Source organism: Nannospalax galili, unplaced genomic scaffold, assembly GCF_000622305.1.
Source record: "Nannospalax galili isolate Female #2095 unplaced genomic scaffold, S.galili_v1.0 scaffold18, whole genome shotgun sequence".
Classification (NCBI taxonomy): Eukaryota; Metazoa; Chordata; class Mammalia; order Rodentia; family Spalacidae; genus Nannospalax; species Nannospalax galili.
Window position 1 is genome coordinate 11632333 of NW_008346548.1, and position 15849 is coordinate 11648181.

The 15849-nt window shown below is 42.5% G+C and overlaps 1 protein-coding gene and 1 long non-coding RNA gene across 26 annotated transcripts in view; one reads left to right on the forward strand and one right to left on the reverse strand.

Annotated features, from left to right (window-relative positions):
• Positions 1-1847, reverse strand: part of LOC115072001 — a 25148-nt gene extending 23301 nt beyond the window's left edge. The window contains exon 1 of the long non-coding RNA XR_003851061.1: positions 1734-1847. This is a non-coding gene — a long non-coding RNA (uncharacterized LOC115072001). The remainder of the gene's footprint in view (positions 1-1733) is intronic.
• Positions 1-15849, forward strand: part of Kalrn (kalirin RhoGEF kinase) — a 700573-nt gene that overhangs the window by 260321 nt on the left and 424403 nt on the right. The gene's annotated exons all lie outside the window — the stretch shown is intronic.

The following is a 15849-nucleotide window of genomic DNA, read 5'->3' on the forward strand; positions in this document are numbered from 1 at the left end:
TTTGGCTATCTGGGGTCTCTTGTGCTTCCGTATGAATCTTAGGATAGATTTTTCCAGTTCTGTGAAAAATGTCATGGGGATTTTGATTGGCATTGCATTGACTCTATATATGACTCTTGGTAGGATGGTCATTTTCACAATATTAATTCTTCCAATCCATGAGCATGGGAGGTCCTTCCATCTTCTGATGTCTTCCTCAATTTCTTTCTTTAAAGAGTTAAAATTTTCCTTGTAGAGCTCTTTAGTGTCTTTGGTCAGGTTTATTCCAAGGTATTTTTTTTGTGGCTATTGTGAATGGGAGGGTTTCCCTGTGCTCTTTCTCTGACTGCTTGTCATTGCTATACAGAAAGGCTATAGACTTTTGTAGGTTAATTTTATTAAAAAAAATAACTCTGGTGAGGCATGCAAGGCAGATTAATTCCATGAAGAGCTACCTCTAGCTGGAATCCCAGATGGCTTCTTTCCTCCCATTCCATGTTCAAGAAATCCCACTTGTGTGTTCCTTTGCCAACCCCAGGACCCTCCTTAGTAAACTCTTTCTCAGAAAGGTCCTGTTCTCTCTCTCTCTCTCTCTCTCTCTCTCTCTCTCTCTCTCCTCTCTGTGTGGTTTGGTAAGAGAAGGCATGACCTTTCCTGGTAGAGAGGAAAAACAGGTATTTAGTTTTCTTCACACTGATCAGATCAGCTGGTTGGCCTGCTTGAAAACTCTTTGGAAGCTGACTTTAATATGAAGTATCAAGAGTAGGTACAAACCAGAAGGGCCTAGAATGGGAGTGAGAATGTACCTGTGCATTTGGCTCCCATCACTGAGGATGTCCTCTTCTGAGCTTTGCTCCATCCTACGTTCCTCCGGCTTCGTTGATGGCACCCTTCCCCCTGGGAATGCCTGTTCCACTCTCTGTGTCCAGTGAAACACTGCTTTGGCTGCAGGTCTAGTTGATGTGCTGCTCACTCCACTCTACCAGTGGAGCCGCTCTTTCTGTCCCCTGGGGATCTCCCCTGCAGCCCCACCCAGCTCCTTGTGTTGACCCTGTGCCTCCTGTCTAGTCTTCAAGCTATGTGTTCAGAGGCCTCACTGCCCAGTTGCACTGTAAATTTCTGCAAGTTACAAGCAGCTCTTTGATAACTCTGGTTTCCCAGAGGCACAGAGCATGGACCAACGTACAGTCTGTCTTCCATGGGCTGCCTGATAGAACCAAACTTTTTGAGCACTCACTGTGAGCTGGCACAAGAGCACCACCTACTGCTGAGCAGTTCACAGGATACTTCTCTAAGGCCCTTGCTGTTCAGAACTGGAATGGATAGCAGGGTTCATCTTGCAGAGAGAAATGAGATGTGCAGGCAGAAACTAGCACTGGTCCTTTTATAGGAACCCACGTGAGAACACATGAAGTTGTAGAGGAACTGTGAAGGGGAAAATCAAACCCTGGAGACAAAGAAAGGAAATGGAACCTTATACAACCTGTGTCAGAGAGAAAGTCAAGTGGAGGTAAAGCCAAGGCTGTCATGTTAGTATAATGACTGCAATTCAGGAGTCACAACGCATCCCCAAAGTACTTCAGAAGAAGGATGGATAACCAAATGACAAAATGTAGTTTCTTCTAAGGCACAGAAAAGCAAAATAGGTGGTGAAGATTATTAAAACATTAATGCACATTATGCGGTTGTTGAATTTTTGCCCTACCCTTGAGGACAGCAAGCATCCTAAACCCTAAACATAGGGGTTCGTTCACCTTAGTCCTGTGAAGAGTGGGTGGGCTTGCCTCCATTCAGGATGCTCCTCCTCAGTTCTGCACAGTATGCTCTGTCTGGTGGGGTCTGGATGCCAAGCATCTTCTCGTGAATGTGCCTGAGCCTGGCTCCCTGAATGTTCCTTCCAGAGCCCCATGGCTAAGGCTGCCAACAAAAAAGAAGGGAGAAATGGGCAGAGTGCTTGGTTGTCTTCTGCAGCTCTTTGAGGTCCAGCCTACCTAGCACAGATTCCACTCCCCTCCCCAGCCCATCACCCACTCCTCCCAGGACAGGGCAGAAGGGGTGGGGGGCTGCCTCCTGCTCAGCCCATGTGGAGTCTTGTTCCCAGATGTGCAAGAATGATTGGCACAGCCGATTTTAGGATGCGTGGGAGGACGGGATGAGAACATCCACCAGACACTCAGTGTTTGCAGCAATAATAATAGTTCCTGTATGCCAGGAACAGTTCATCTAACTTAACTTGCCAAAGGCCAGATCTTGGTGGATGCCTAAATTTAGTTCTGGGATAAAGTTGGGCACTATTTTCTCAACTTGGATTAAATAGGATTTGACCCTCTTCAGTTCTACATTTTGGGAAGTGAGTAAAGTACATTCCCCTATTTTGTTCCTGAAAATATTTTATCAGTGTTTGTGCTTTAAATGGAAGGAATTTAACTATTTGGAGTCAATATCCTGGGGCTGGCTGGACTGACTCCTGGCTTGGCTGGTCCTGCTTCTCAAGTCTGCTTGACTTGCTGACTCCTGGTGACCATTCTTTCCTCATGGGAGGGTAATGCGTGTCTTGCCAGTGCTTCCGGGGATTCAAGTCATCCAAGCAGGAAAATAAAATGCAAAAAAAACACAACCCTATTTACTACCTGAAAATATTTTTATGAATATTGGAAGGGTGAAACATTTCATCCCAGTCCAGTTTGAGGAGGGCAGGACCTAAGAGAAAGGCTTTTTTAAGGCTGAGCAGGAGCATGTTCCAGACAAAGCTGGGCTGCTGTGCATCTGTCAAGAACAGGGTGTGATTTAGCATGAGGTTTTGCAGCCTGGGTTTCTCTAATCAGAAAGCAACAACTTTCTGTGACTGTGGGTTTATTCTGTCTGAGCCAAGGGAGTGGGAAGGAACTGGCATGCATTCTGAATCTGCTGTGCATCACACTGTGCTCAGCTCCTTTCACACGTCATCATCTGTATCTGCTTTTCCCCAGACATTGAAGGGTTTTGTAAGAAGAAGGTGAGGAAAGGAAAGAAGCTGGGGAAGTAGAAGCAGAGATAGAGTTGGTAAGAAGTCTAAAATATGTTAGTTGCTTTTATATTTGAGATTGGGGTTGGCTTAGTTCCCCCTTGCAATGAGGTCTGTGCCTCTGTGTGTGTGTGTGTGTGTGTGTGTGTGTGTGTGTGTGTGTCCATGTTCCAGTTTAGACATCCTAACTGTGTCTTAGTATAGACACACAGGTCAGGGTTGACAGAAACCTGATTGTATCCCTCCCCCTCAGTGGTTCCTCAGTGGTTCCCTATTGCTGGTATATAGCCCCAGCTCCTTGCCTTGCATGTTTGCCCATTTAGGGCCTTGTTTTAATTCTCCAGGCCTTTGTTCAAGTGATTTCCTTTCACTAAGATGTCCTTTTGAGGTGCAACTTCTTCCCCTGACTGAAAACTATTGTCTTTCAAGTGTTGTTCAAGTTTTTACCGCCTTCTGGAGGCCATCTATGTTTTCCCTGCCCCTTCTTCTGCTACACTGGACCCTAGGTTCCTGTGCTGTCAAACCATAGTACACACATCTTCTGTAGTACCTTTCACATTCCGTAACATTAACAGACTATTGAGTGCATTTGTCTCCCTGATAGTCTTCAACCTTGGTCTTTTATCCTAGTCTCTAACCCAGTGTTATGACACAGTGAGTGCATGACAGGTGAATAAAACTTCATGTCCTATACCATGACCATATGGCTTTTTGGGTTAGGGTGCTTTGGCTGTAAGAAATAGAAAACTGGACTGTAAGTAGCTTAAGTGTCAAGGAAATGTATTATTTCACAATTTAAATAGACATGCAGTGGCTGTGTGAGTAAGCTTCAGGGCTAATGAATCAATAAAGCCTGTCATCAGGAGCCCAGGAGTGTTCTCTCTCATTGTTCTCTCAGAGCTACATCCAAGTCTCCCTTGTAGTTATAAAATGGCAACCAGCAGTTACAGAGCCAGTGAGGGAGGTAGGATGAGAAGAATGGAAAAGAAAGGAAGGAAGGAGGCATATTGAGATAGACAGACACTAGCTTCTGTCTCCTTGGACCCCCAAGCAAATCTCTTCTCAATTCCAATGGTTTATACTGGCTAAAATCAGCTAAAATCTCTAAACCAATAAACAACAAAAGAAAGAGAATTAGCATTGTTGGTTTGAACAAACCATCGAGTGTGGAGTGGATGTTGGTGAGCCAGTGTCCAATACACTGCACCAGGAGGAATTTTCTTGGGGGTCAGTCATGTTGCCTTTTCTTTTTCCTTTGCAACTGTAATAATGCCTGTGTGCACCTACAGTACTCAGTAAGCACTAGCAATATAAGGCTAATTAAACTTTAGTTTAAAAAATAAAATCCCAAACTTAGTTTCTTAGTAGCACTTGCCACATTTTAAGTATTCAATAGGTACATGGATCCAGGGGCAACCCAGCTAGATAGAGAACCTGTCTATCATCACCCCAGGTTTTTTTTTTTAAGATTTTATTTTATGTTTATATTTTGCCTGCATATGTGTGAGTATACCACGTGCATGCCTGGTACTTGTGAAGGCCAGAAGAAGGTGCCAGATCCCCTGGAACTGGAGTTAAGGAAAGATGTTTCTGCCATATGGGTACTGGGAACCAAGCCCAGCTGCTCCAGAAGAGCAGTCAGTGCTCTTAAACACTGAGCCATCTCTCTAGCCCCTCAGCACCCCAGTTTTTATGGAGCAGTGAGTGGTATACTAGACCTTTAGCCATGAGGTCTGTTCCATTGAGGCACACCCAAATGTACATTATTCTTTTTGTGCATTCTGAATGTAGTGCATTTCTTGATCCAGAGTGCCCCCTCCCTGCTCTCTCCTGGTTTTGTTTTGTTTTGTTTTGTTTTCAGATGTTAATTGTGGTTATCATGAAGGCCTTGCTTGCTAATTCGTATCTGGATCACCTCTAGGTCTGCTTCTATTGAGTGATTTTTCTATTATAAGTCACTCTTTTCTGTCTCTTCATATATCTGGGAATTTCAATTCTGTATTAGATACTGTATGGTACCCCATAGAAGCTCCTGGTTAGGTTATCTCCCTCTAACTGTTGTGAAGGCTATAGTCAGGAGACAGTTAAATTATAGCAGATCATCTTGACCTTGCTGAGCTTTGATGTAGGCCTTGCTGTGGTAGGTTCTCTTTCAGCTTTTCATTAGTCAGAGGGTATATCCCTTATTCTGAAGATATGTCTCTTATTCCTTCAGCCTGCTATTTCAACCAAATTCCAGTGTATTTATCCCAGCTCTGTGTGAACTCAAGAGTTCTCTCCAGCTCACCGCAATCCTCACCTTCTGTAGTTGTTCTGCCAGATCATCAAGAGTCTTCTCCTGCAGATGCAAGAACCTGTAGGAAGGGGCTGGAGAGATGGCTCAGTGGTTAAGAGAATCCGACGCCCTCTTCTGACCTCTGTGATATTGCACAATGTGGGTACACTCACATACATGCAGGCAATACACTCATACACATAAAATAAAAATAATAAATAAAATATTTTTAAAAGAACCTGTAGGAAATCATAGTAGAAATTATTAAGGGTCCTTTCTACAACTCCTTCCTCTCTAATGTCATGTTACTTAAATCCTAGTTACCTTTTCAGCCCTGAACTCTTCATACACATCAAGACTTTTGCTGCCTTGCTGGTGATGTGGCCCAAGGGTAGAGTATGAGTTTAACATGTTCTATCCCCAGTGCTATAAGGGCTGTGGTTGCTTTCTGGTAAGCTCCTATGTCTTTGGTCTACAGTTTAGAAAGCATATCAGAGAGCAAGCCAGCTGGGGTTGGGAGTAGGGGACCTCACAGCATGTGCTTCTCTTCCTTCAAGGATCACTGGTCTATGTTGCAAGTTAACTAATGCTGTCAAACAGCTTATGGATGGTAGAGTTGAGTCTGATACAGATGACCTCATCATAGATAGACCACAATCCACATAAACTTGTTAAATAAAAATGCACGCATGTCAGAATCACCTGGGAAACTCCTTTTGAATTTGAATCTCAAGGCCCAGGCCCAGGAAATTGTTGATTTTAAGAAAACACTTCAGATAGCTCTGAAATATTCTAGCTTATGAACTATTGTGATAGACACTAAAGAAACAAATTTAGAAGAAACAGCTGTCATAATGAGCTTCTCTGGTTAAGGAAAACATTAGGAGAAATTGAGACTTCAGTTTTGAAGGCTGGGGCTATATCTGGAGATTTGGGTGTGGAACACTTTGCTGGGGAGCCAGTGTGGAAAAGGCATGAACCTGGTGTGATGTACTTGCATGGCAGTGAATAAATCAACTGGGCTGGAAAGGATACTTGATGTGGGACAGGTTGTGAAATGATAGGGTAAGGCAGATTTGTAGGAAGCATTAAGGAGATTGAGTTATATTGAAATTAAAAACAGCCGGCTGTTAGGATTTGGGGTTTTTTGACTGAGGGAATGACTTGATGAGAGCAATGATTTTAGCAGCAAACCTGTTCAGTAGCTTGACATAAGACAGAATGGAATCAGAGGGATCAGCAGGGAGGTAGTTGCAATAATCTGGACAGGAGAGATGTGAGTAGCAGAAGCACTTGAAAATAAAAGACATGAAGATGGGTCCTAGGATGGGGTGGAGACATAGGAAGTTGAGATAAAGTAATGAATGTTTGATAGAAAAGAAAAGACAGGAGCTGGAGAGATGGCTCAGCAGTTAAGAGCACTGACAACTCTTGCAGAGGACCCAGGTTTGATTCCCAGCCCCCACAAGACACCTAACAACCATCGATAACTCCAGTTCCAGGGGCTCTGACACCCTCTTCTCGATAACTCCAGTTCCAGGGGCTCTGACACCCTCTTCTGGCCTCCACAGGCATTGCAAGGCACAGGTGCACCTACACACATGCAGGCAATACACTCATATACATAAAATTAAAACATATATATATATATGTGTGTATATGTAAAGAAAAGACATGGCAGCTTGAGATGTGGGTAGAACATCAGGAAGATGGTCCTGTTGTATCCATAGACACTATGTATTCTTATGGATCCACAGACATTATATAACTAGAAATTTCAAGAGTTTTGTGTGTATTTAGGAGATAATGTAATAGTGGCATATATTTAATAGTAGTTTAAATGCATAAACCACATGACCTTGACTTTAGTCTCCCAGAAAGAGGGGTGGTGATGACATTTGTCACCTCTTAGGGTTGTTATAGAACTGAGATAATGTGTGCAAATCCCACCGTGTGAGGCCTGGCACATATTTATTCTTGTCAGTTATCTGAGAAGTTATGGTTAGAGGGCATCCTGAAATAGGAAATTGCATGAGATGTAGGTTCAGATGGACAGTAGATTCTAAATTTATCTTCATTATTTATAAGCTGTGTGATCTTGGGCAATTTACTTCACTTCCTACTGCAGTAAGCTCAGTGTCTGTGGTAACCCCTGAGGTTACCAAATCTGAGGATGCTCAAATTCTTTGTAATAAATGTCATAATAATGGTATGTAATCTACAAACACCTTCCTAGGATACTTTAACTCATTTCTAAATTCCTTATAATTCTAACACAATAGAGACACTATGTAAATAGTTGTTATACTATATTGTTTAGGAAATAATGACTAGGAAAAAAAATCAGTGTATGTTCAGTACAGTGATAGGTAAAAAGTTGGCGGAGAATGAGCTAATGGATGATGAGGCACCAGAGGCACAGCTAAAACTCCATCAAAATAGGGTTTATTAGCAAAGGAACACATGGGACAGATTCCCTTCTGGGCATGGAAAATGTCTGCCTGGGTCTTGAGCTGGGGTCTTTTTAAAAGGGAGGTGCTGCTTCCTGCAGAAGGTGGGAAGATGTATTTTTTTTTAAGTTGGGGGGTGGTGGGAGAGCAGGACTGTTGAAACCTGTCCTCTTTAGAGATCAAAGGGGAAGCCTGCTGTGTTGGCCAAACAGTGGAGAAAAGTCTGCTTCTCTTAACTTCAAAGACCAAGGTGCTTATCAGCTAGGTTCCTTTTTCTCAGGAGCATGAGAAGTCCTTGGGATCCTGTCTGAACCTTAACATACAGGTGCAACTTTTTTCATATACTTTTATTCAAAATTGGTGATCCCATGATTCAAAAACCTTCAGATATGAAGGGCCAACCATACTAAGTTCTTGCCGTATTTAAAACATAATTAACAAAACCTTCCATGTAGCACTGCTACTAGGACTACTTGAGATCAACTGTAGTGATGCTGGGCTCAGGGTTTGGCACACAAAAAAATATTAGTTCTGTAGAAGTTTGGAGTCTGCATGAATTTTCACGCAGACAGGGCTCAAGACTGGACAGCAGGAGGCTGAAGTCCAATCTTTAGAATGTAATAATAAGGGTTTGAGGGACATATAAAGAAGCCAGGAGCAGCAGCCAGGGAAATGGGAGACAAGTCTGGATAAGTCAGTGTAGAGTTGGTGAGCTTTCAAAGTTAGGATGTTCCTGTCATTTTCGTCACACTGAGACTAGATATAAGATGTAAGAGAATAGAAAAGCCCTTGTTTCCCCAAGATAATCTGCTGTTGCATAGAAAGAAGGAAGAAACTAGTCAGATCTGCAGGCAGATGGTCTGCCTCCAAGAAGATCTGGTTGGGAGGGCCGCCAGGTGGTGTCTGAAGAGACCACATGCCGTTCTGCATGAGAACAAATAAAGAAAGACCCAGGAAGTAGGAGGCAACTGGCTTTCATTGTGGGTATAGACTCAAGAAAGCAGTAAAGCTTTTCCTATTTCAAGGACTCAAGGAGGAAGTAGATGGAGGAAAAACAAAGGGAGCAAAGGCAGAATAGTTCTGAAAGGTAGGAGAAGAAGAGAAGGAGCTATTGGATGAAGCTCTCAGCTTATCAGAAAGTATAGCATCAAAGTTAAGAGCGTCAACATGAACTAACCCTCTTGGGTTTGAATCTCTGCTGTTACTTATTAGCTGTGTACCTCCGGGTAAACTAACACCTTTGAATCTTAGTCTTCTAATTTGTAAAATGGAGATGATGATACTGGAGATTAATGTTGGGGAGATAATTATGATATTACTAGGATTAAGTGAGTTAATATGTGTAAAATGCTTAGAACAGTGTCCAGCACATAGAGAATTTTTAGCAACTATTGACTGTTAGATTTGTTTTTGCTATCATTGTTATTGCTGTTATGGGGAGAATTGAAAATGAGAAAGAAGGATGGAGAAAGAGAAGCCAAGGAGAGATACAGTGCTATTGTCAATATATTCTGGCTCTAACAGTATAGGTTAACAACTGCCAAGGACCCTTAGTCTCAGCCTTACAAACTGCCATGGGCCATGTTTAGCACTGATCTACTAAGAGTGGAATAAGATGAGAACCACAGCTTTACCATTAGGGCAGTCCTTGCAGCAACCCAGCCCAGTATCCCAGATCAGGTACAGGGAGATAATATCTACCTTGGGCAAAGTCAGCGCTATCATGCTTACAAACTCCATGCCCCATGGGAGCCAGTATGTCCTATAACATCTCCCTTGGCACAACTTCCAAGGTCCCTACAAAAAGGCTTGTCAGTTAGAAGAGTCACCATACTCAGGGAAGCTCAAGGTTTGGTGTCCCATCAGCCATTTATAGTTACTCCCAATCCAGGTACAGTTTGCCAGTCAGGGAATATTATTATATTTCACCAAGCTTTAGTAACATGTTGGCTCACAGCAACTAGATTTGTTGTCATGGAAACAGAACGTGGTTGATAACTGGAGGTCAGTTCACCATGCAGAGAAAGGATAGGGTTTGCTCACAGAGGACATTAGGCTGTGTTATAGAGAAACTAGAATTGTTCTAGGTTATGAGCAACAGTAAGGTTGTTAGACCTGGGTGTTAAGATTTAAGGAACTTGGGAATGGAAGGTAAAAGAAATTGTTCTATTGGATCAACAAGTATGCCCGCAGGTCAGACACAGCCTGGTTGGTGACACCGGCATCGTGGCTGATTACTAAGCAAATAATGATGGTACCCTCCAGATATCCAGCTGGGCTCTCCTTCCTGGAGCAGACAGGGTTTATGACTAAAGGGGAAAGCAGCTTCGTTTATGCAATATATGAAAGTATGTACGCTGATATGCCACAAACATGAAGGGAAACAGAGCTAAAAATACCTTCTCTCCTTCAATAGATGTTTATCACCACTACAGCCAGTCAGGTCCATGTCTCTGCCTCTGGAGAGGCGTGAAGATCATCTCAGAACTTGGGGTCCCCCATAGTCCCCAGAGCTTGCAGGACTGAATAAAGAGATCAATATGGGAGAGATGTGGGAGTAAACTCTCTACAGCAGAGTTCTTGAAACTGAGAAACTAAGTCCATATTTTGGGTCCTAACATTCTCTTCTTTCTCTTTTCCTCCCTCTCTCCTTCCTTCCACTAGAAAAGCAGGAAAGCTCAATTCTAGGATAGTAAAAGATCTGGTTACCAGAGTTGAAGGGTCTTAAGAACCCTGGGCAAGAACACACACATGAGAACTATGTGTTGTCCTGTTTGCATAAGAACATATGCCCGGGCCAAGCAGAGTTCTTGTGAAAGCAGAATTGTAAAGCCAGTGAAATTTGCCTGGTTCTCATATACTTCTGTTTTTAGGGCCTCCATCTTTTGTCTAAGATCCCTCTACCACCTCATTTTAGGATCACATCCCCGGCTCGTGCTCAGAAAGGGCTTACTGAGTTATTTCTATATCCAGGATAAACTAATTCCAGGCGGGATTACAGGAAAAATTGTATTTTAATAGGCATCTCTCCTATGTGAAAAACTGTTATGAGGGAGCAAGTTTCTAGTAGTGAAAGAGCAGGGCTGTGGCGGAGAAGACAGGGAAGCAGGGTGTGCAGGCAAGGGACAAGGTCTTTACTTAATATCCCGACTCTGCTGCAGTCAGGTCATCCAGGGCAGAAGGACAGCTAGCACCAGAGTACCCAGGCAGAACCTTGAAAGAGTGTGTGGATAGAGGGGCTCTGAGTTTTGTGTAGACAAAAAACACCCACAGGGGCCCTGCATAAGTGAGGGATAGTGCCTCTGGGTTGCTCTGTGTGGCAGCCTCTAGTTGCCCCAGGAATGCATCTCTGGTAAGTGGATTGTGGTTATTTCTGTGCGTGTATGGGCTGCAGGAGTGATTCCCACTAGCCCATACTATGCAGTATGACTCTGCAACTTTATTTTTTTATTGAATTTTTTAGTATTTCATACAGAACATATCAATCAATCTTATTCATCTTTATACCTCTTCCCCACTGGCACCCTCTCATAGCCTCCCCCCCACTGGAATTCATACATTCTGTCATTTGTGTTAAGGCCTATTGTGTCAAGTTAGTGTCCCCAGATGTCCCTCAGTACAAGTTCATCTACTGAGGTCTAGTCAGCCTATCTAGAATCTCTTGCTTAAGGAACAGCTCTTCCTTGCCCAGCAGTAATCAATTGCCAATATTTCTTCAGCTAAGATTGGGATCAGCTGTCCATTTCCCCAGTTCTATGCTGTTTTTGTCTGCTTGAGTTATGACCCTTCAACTTTAAATCCACACTTTCATTTGTTTTGTCTAAACAAAAACATTTGGAATAAGTATGATAGTATATACTCATTATATGGATATAAAAATCCTTATGTGTAAAGCATTCAGCAATTTTCCTACCCATCATTTTATTTGAGTGTCCCCAGATACTAAGATTTAGATAGTGTAAATTGTTACCGCTGTTTTACAGATAAGGAGCTGAGGTTCAGGCCCATGATAAAACTTCTCAAAGTTTATGGAGCAGCCTGTACTAATTTGAATTCTCTGTTCTCTCTACTCTAACACATACGAGATTTTATTTCATAATTGATGGAGACCTTGTTTCCCAGACTTAACAAAGTTCACCTGCAGGAGGTTGCTAGCCCTAACAGGGCACAGCTCTTATAGATGAGTCACTTCAAGGTACAGGGTCATCCCAATAGATAGTAGGATGTGCATATCTAGACAAAGAAAACCCACTGGTTATTTTCTGTCCTCTTAATCAGCTCATCAAGGCTGAGTGTGAGTACTTTTAATTGCAACGTTATCTATAATTGGAGAGTATACAACACTAACAATAGTAAGGTGGTTTGAAAGTTAGAAAACTACATCAGATGCTCTTGCTAAATTTGGCAAATGAAGGAAAATAAATACAAGATTTTTAGTTAATATCCTTGCTCTATGAAATAGTTATGCTTCATTAAAAACAGAACAGAACAATAATAACCTTTTAACTATCCTCATCTTTTTAAAAAAAATGGAAAGGCTTGTGTTTATTTTCCTAATTTGCATTTAAATAGATCCCTTTAACATTGACTATTTATGAAGCACCAGATCTGTATATTTTTACTGAAGTTTAGCTAGCATAAAAATTACTTAGCTTAGTTAAAACCAAAATGTGAAAAAACTCAAGGAGCTCACACAAAACATCTTTCTTAATAAGACAAAAAAAGTCTGTGTTAGGTTCAGACAGAGAGATACAACTGCATTGCATTATTTAGACATGAACTTTTCTCTGGAAGGAATTTTTTGGTTATATTGCAATTATTATGCAACATTTGTAGTTTCTCAAAAAAAAAAAGATCTAGAACTATTGTTTATATATTTTCTTCAGCTTTTTTCATCTTTTTATCTTTATGTCAGTCTGGTTAACGTATCTTCCAGAGAGCCAAATTCAAATGGATTTTCTTCTGTGGACATTAGCAACCCTAGACCCTACAGTCAACTCCTTCCCTTCCTCTCTCCCTCTCTCTCTCCCTCCCTCCCTCCTTCCTTCCTTCCCCATCCCTCTCTCCTTTCTTTCCAGTATTTATTGAGAGAAGTGCTGTTATTTGAATCAGCTATTCTCAGGCCTCTGCCCTCACCTCCATTCTTGGAATTGTTATCCCTTGCAAATAAGCAGAAGCCCAGCACTGAAGTGACTTCCTCCCAGGGTCATGGAGGATTAGTGGTCAAGTCAAGCCCAGGACTCACCCACTCCTCATCCCACTTCATAGACCTATGTGCAAATATGTATCTTGTTTCTGTGGCCCGAATGCAATAGAACTACTCATGATCCTTACAGGCAGCCAGGCTTACAAGAGTAGGTATTATATAAAAGTAGGAAGCAAGGTCAGGCCCAGGGAAGACTTGTGATACCCCTTAGGAAGCAGTCATTTTGAAGAAACCCTGGCTCATTTCAGTTCTGGGCTTCTACTGATTTGCAAGGGATAAGATTTCTAGAATGAAGGCGAGCATCCTGGTTTATAATTAACTCATTTTGGAGCCCTATGCAATATATATTTTCTAATCAAGATGAAAAAATAGCTTTATTGGGTCTCTTGTATCAGAACATATATTCACACGAGACCATCTAGTTCCCAGACCAGGCCATTTCTCTCTGCCTGAGACATGTGTTATGTCTTTGAAGCAGTTTCTCCAGAACAAGCTAAACTTTGTTAGAATGCCTCACCACCAGTTAGCAGTTCGTGAGCAGAATATGAATCTAGGAATGGCATGGAAGCCAGCAGCCCTCTGTGAGGAGCCAACTCAGCAAGTGCAAGGTTGTTTCTGCACTCTCCGCCTCCCCTATTACCTCAGTTTTGCATTGCTTCCCACCTTGCTTGGCTTACATCCAGCTCTCTCTGCACTCTGCAGTCCAGCAGGGACCTGGTGCCCGGTAATCTAATCATTGTGGTGCTGCAATAACTCATCTGCCTGTTTGTATATCTAAATAGTCATTGAACTGAAAATACAGACAAGGTCACTTCTGGGCTGCTGGGATATCCAAGAAAGTGTGTGGAGTGAGCACTCTCCGTCACGGGTTCCTCAACTTCAGGCATTTCAGATTTTCATGAACGTTATTCTTTTTTCAATAAGGAAAGAGGATGAGAAATTATTTTGAAATGAATTATTTTGAATTTTGGAGGCAGAACTTTAAAGATCAAAATTTTAAAAATGAGAATCTTCTAAATTCTTGGGGAAACTTGTCTTCTTTTTCCTTGTGTCCTTAATAATTGAAAGGAGTTGAGGGAACGCCTTGGCCAGCTGCCTGGGACATGAAGATGGTAGACTCAGAATGGTGCATACAACCAGATATATCTACTCAGCCCTCCAAGGAGCCCCAGCTTGAAATAAACCCTCTGGCACTTGAGAGTGAAGGATAATACTTTTATCCTTCATTTACTGGTGGCGTAGGTAGAGGGAAGTGGCCTGAGTAGTTCAAGTGGAGAGTGATCTCCAGATCAGGCCTGCCTGCCTGCCTTTGGAAAGTGATGGTTTTTGCTCAGGTGTGAGTTGTTACAATCCTGATGTTTCTCTCCAGGCCTACAGACACATGAATCTAGCTGCCCACATGACACTTGTGTTTGAAATTCTCCCATGCTTCTCAAATGCAGAGCATCTAAAGGGAACCTCCTATTTCTGCCTCCCCCCAGCTTCTTATCCTCATCTTTCAGCAGCATTTTCAATGTCATGGCTCCCCTTTCCAAGTGATGGTGAGCCCTTAAGAGGCCCTGCCCCCAGGGGCTCCTAAATCTGCCCACTTCCCAGACTGCCACTCTAAGGCCTCACCCAGATTACTTTGACAGCCCTCTAAGCATTCCCCTGGCTGGTTCTCCCTTAGTTCACAACTCATGCTGCTGCCACAGCCCATTCACACTTCCCAGCTCAGCTCAGGATTCACACACATACTCTCATACTCCTTGCTGCTAGTGTGTGATTCAAGTGCCTCAAGCCTATGCCCTTCATGATCAGCCTGTCCACCTGCCTTTCCAGCCACATTTTTTGAAGCCAGGCACAGGAAGCACCACTGAGGTGCTTTCAGTACCTGTGACACACTGAACTGCCCCAAATTCTACCCTGTACACACCACCCTTGCATTGCTTGGCGCATGTAACCCACTAGTTCCTCCCTGATCCAGGGCTCAACATTGGGTCACCTTCTCTAGGGAGCCTGTTCTCCTCTGTCCTCTATCAGAGTCTCATATTAGCTTCAGTAATTTTTTTGGTTGTGATCTTTTTGGTTGTGGTTTAATTTTATAGGCGTGTGTGTGTGTGTGTGTATGTGTATGTGTATGTGTCCCCATTAGCAGCTGCTTCCCCTTTGCAAAAACCTTTAGAATACCTCAGAAAGGTCCCATACTTGCTTTAAGAATAGACATATGCTATATTCCCTATATATAAAACTCCAATATATATTATATTTGCATATATATGAATCAATAATTCTGGAAGAAGAAATAAATTTGAGAGGCGATGTATGGAATACAGGAGGAGTTGGGGTGGAGGAGAATCTATGATGAAAATACGTTGTACTTGTTAGGGTCCGTGACTCGATGGGTCCCCTCCAGATAACAAATACACGGGATTGGAGATGTAAAAATCAAGCAGAGTCTTTACTTTCCAGCCGGCTGGGGTCGACCGATTTCCCAAGACATGCAAGTCTGGTCAGAACGATCGACCCCCATTCAGTTTCAGATACAGATTATATAGGCCCACATAGTCATTACACAAAAAGCATTCCTCAGCAGACACTTTGATCAAACATCTTCTAAAAGCTATAGTTTCGGTTAAACATCTTTTCCAGGAAGGCTATGTAAGCCTGGTACAACTTCCTTCTCTTTGTTCCTTATCGGTTATCTGGTATGTGCAAACAGGCCTACAGGACACATTGCAAATCAACTGAGTCAGGGGTCCAGGGTCCAGGAAGGAGGTTTACAGCACTTCAATTCTTAGCATTTCAACTAGGTTAATCATCCATGTGTGGTAGATACAAATCAGGCAGAACAGGCAAGCTTAGCAAGTAAATCTAAATCAACATTTTAAACAGAGTTTTCTATCAAAATGCAGAGTTCTTACAGCATTCATCAAGGTATTTCATTTTTTTTTCC